This window comes from Mandrillus leucophaeus, unplaced genomic scaffold, assembly GCF_000951045.1.
Source record: "Mandrillus leucophaeus isolate KB7577 unplaced genomic scaffold, Mleu.le_1.0 Scaffold225, whole genome shotgun sequence".
Classification (NCBI taxonomy): Eukaryota; Metazoa; Chordata; class Mammalia; order Primates; family Cercopithecidae; genus Mandrillus; species Mandrillus leucophaeus.
Window position 1 is genome coordinate 1,495,169 of NW_012102310.1, and position 3,646 is coordinate 1,498,814.

The window sequence follows — 3,646 nt, forward strand, 5'->3', positions numbered from 1 at the left end:
GTGAGCTGAGATCCGGCCACTGCACTCCAGCCTGGGTGAGAGAGCGAGACTCTGTCTCAAAAAAAAAGAAAAACAAAACAAAACACGAAGTAATTTACAAAATCCTCCTGAGAGTGGTATAAAGTCATTACAAATTCAATTTCGGTATCAGCAGGGGTTCCCCTACCCTGGAACACTGAGTTTCAGATATGATTGGCTCAAATTCTCATTCCCAGGCCCTGAATTTTTGTTCTATTATCTGCGTGATTGTGTGTATTCCTTTATCTCAGCTTGACACAAGCTGGGTTATAACCCATGCTTTCTGTTCCCTTCTCCCTTCAGAAATTAACCTTGAATGAAAACACTGTACCAAGTAGCAGAAATCTGACTCATGATTTCAAATAACTGAAAATTAATTGTAGAACATTCTTGTTCTAAAAGTCTCTTGTTCATCCCACCAAGGTTTTCTCACTGGCCACTTCACCAATGTGCCACGCATCCATCCACCATCACACAAGCTTCTCTTTTGGCCTTACCATCTTTCTGATTATTTTTTCTCTTCTGTTCTCATTTAAGAGATAAAGCAAACTTTTCTGATGTTCTCATACAAGCAACTTAGCCTCCCTTCTCATTGCTTTGGCTCCTGTGAACAGTTCATCTTCCTCTCATAGTGGCTTCAGTGTATAACTCCAGAGGATTTGTTTACATTGTAGTCCATGTAAATGGTGCACCAAGAGTTGTGCAGTGCACAGACTGAACAACACTGTGTGGAGGCCCTACCTCTACCTTATTAAGGTATTTTTCTAATCAAAGACTGTTTTGGTGCTAGCTATTATGTGAATAATCTCTCACTTATATTACATAAAAGATCTACAAAAACTTTTTGGGATATTGGAAAAGATTGAATGAGTGAAAAGTTGTAAAGCTATGCTGTACATTTGGACAGGAAGTCGAATATTATGAAGATGTCTGTTCTTTCCTAATTACTCCTGGATGTCATAAATTCTAATTAAGATATAAACAGGTTTTTCTATTTCTTTGGTTTATGACAACAATTTTATAATATATTTGAAAAAATGAATAGGAGAGATAGCAAAAATAAATCTTAAAAAAAGAGAACAAATATTTAACCCTATATGAGCACTAACACATCTGTTTCTTAGCTGTATAGTTAGCTAATGAACCTGCTTCCTCTCTCTCTCTACCATCTATATATCTACCTACCTGCCTATCTATCTACTTTTTATCTATTTTTGTGGACATCTGAAGCATCTTTTTTTCTTTCCCTTCCTTCAGGAGAAGGGCATCATTGCCCCCACCGTACATCCCATGTGGTTTTTGTGGAGCTGCCGATCATAAGACTTCACTCCCTGCCCTAAGAGTGGACATGCTATATAGGCTGCCCACTCCAAAGTAAACCATCCTTTTGATCATAACGATTGGTCCAGGGATAAGCACATAACAAGTCACTCTGAAAATTTTCCCTGGAAATCTTCAAAATGAAGCTGAGAATATATACTCTCTTTTGGAGAAAATGACCGGGATGATATAAGCCCAAGCTGCTGGCAGATAGGTTTTCTATCAGTGGGGAAAGTCCATCTGTTATAGGAGAGAATGAAGTCAAGCAGAAGTAAGCAAAAATGAAAGGGTGAGAGAGAAAATCCTGGAGATATTGAATCCCAGCTTGAATTTCTGAAGCCCTAGAATCTTTTGGGTCTTTAAAGTTCTTTTCTCAATTCTTGAAGCTTCCCTAATACACTTTTAGTAATATAAACATAGATCTATAGATATGGATATAACTAAAGGGAAAATTCTGTCTCCCTTCTGCTCTCCTCCTCCTGTTTATTACCAAAAGCAAGAAAGGAAGAGATACCATTCTGATTGACCAAGATCCCAGACATGTTTTAGGATTCTGATTTACTATTGGATGGTTTCCCTCTTATCTAATGGTAGTGGTTATGGTGGTCATGATAATAGTGGTGATAAGAGTATCGGTATTTGTTATAGTGGCAACAGCAGCAGCTCTGCTCCTGAGTGTGCCAGAAGGTGCTTAAATATCCTGAAATTTCTTTAGATATTAAAGTTTCTGGGCTTGAAGTGGGGCTCATGGCTCAGGAAAGAAGATGGTATAGAATTGGTAGGGAATAATATATTCTGAGCAGGCAAATGGCATGAGTTATTTTATGCAAACTCTCCAAAATTCTCTTCAACCAGGAATAATGGAATTCCCTCTCTTTGGAGGAAATCTAGATGCACCCCATCTTGACTTTGAGCTATGTGACTTCTACAGTTATGTATTTCTTTGGGTTATCCTATGTTAGCCAAGTATATAAGGCCCCCCAAGTGTACCGTACATTGAGACAGCTCAAGATTCCCATTCTTATTCTCCCTGGCATGGTTTTCTGCTATTCCCTCTGATTCATGTCACCTGAATATTTTATCCTCCCCCTTCATTTAGGGAGTTTGTGCAAGTCTCTAAGGAGTCTTTCTTCTGTCACTCATCTATTGATCCATCCATTTAACCAAATCTGTATTTACTGAGAACCTACTATGTGACAATCACTGTGATAACTGTATCCCAGGAGCTTTTAGCTTGGTAGGAAGACTGACATGGGAACAAACAACTGCTATACCCAGTTATTTGCAGGGCCTTGATATGGCTGGTCCAGAGATCCCTCCTCAGTATCTCAGCATTTCCAGCATCTTCTTTCCTGTGTTCTGTATCCAATACCCTTTTAGGTATGCAGCAGAGGACACTTAGTTTATTCTTCTAGTCATAGGCAAAATCTAGCAAGTAAAAGAAATAAAAATATTTTACCTCTGAATACATTTCTTGAGTGGGCATGGTGGCTGACACCTGTAATCCCAGCACTTTGGGAGGCTGAGGCAGGTGGATCACTTGAGATCAGGAGTTCGAAACCAGCCTGGCCAGCATGGGCAAACCAAGTCTGGAAGAAATATTTTTGTGAAAATACAAAAATTAGCTGGTGTCATGGTGCATGCCTATAATTCCAGCTACTTGGGAGCATAAGGCAGGAAAATCACTTGAACCCAGGATGTAGCAGCTGCAGTGAGCCTAGATCATGCCACTGCACTCCAACCTGGGTGACAGAGTGAGACTCCGTCTCAAAAAAATATATATATACACACACACACACTCTCTCTCTCTCATATATTGTATATACACTTATATATATTATATATATGCATATATATAATATATATAACACATATAAATAATATTCTGTACCAATTATGGCTTCTTTTTTTTGAGGGTTGGAGGGACTGGTTCTTTATTTCAAAAAGACACTTGTCAATATTCAGTATCAGAACAGTTGCACTATTGATTTCTCTTTCTCCCAATCGGCCCCAAGGAGACCACATCAAAGTAGAGTAACATTTTAAGCCAATAAGCTGCAGGATGTACACCTAAACAGACCTCCTAGAAAGCTTACCAGAAAATGGGGACTGGGTAGGGAAAGAAATTATAAAAGATCAACAACCTGCCAACCCACAGACTGCTGAGGCTGTCACAGCCGGATGGGGTGGCCAGGGTGCCACAAACCCAAAGAAGCAAAGTTTCAAGATAATATAAAGTTTAAAAAGTTTTGTACATAAGCTATTCAAGATTTCTCCAGCACTGACATCAGAGATGGCACTTTTAGAG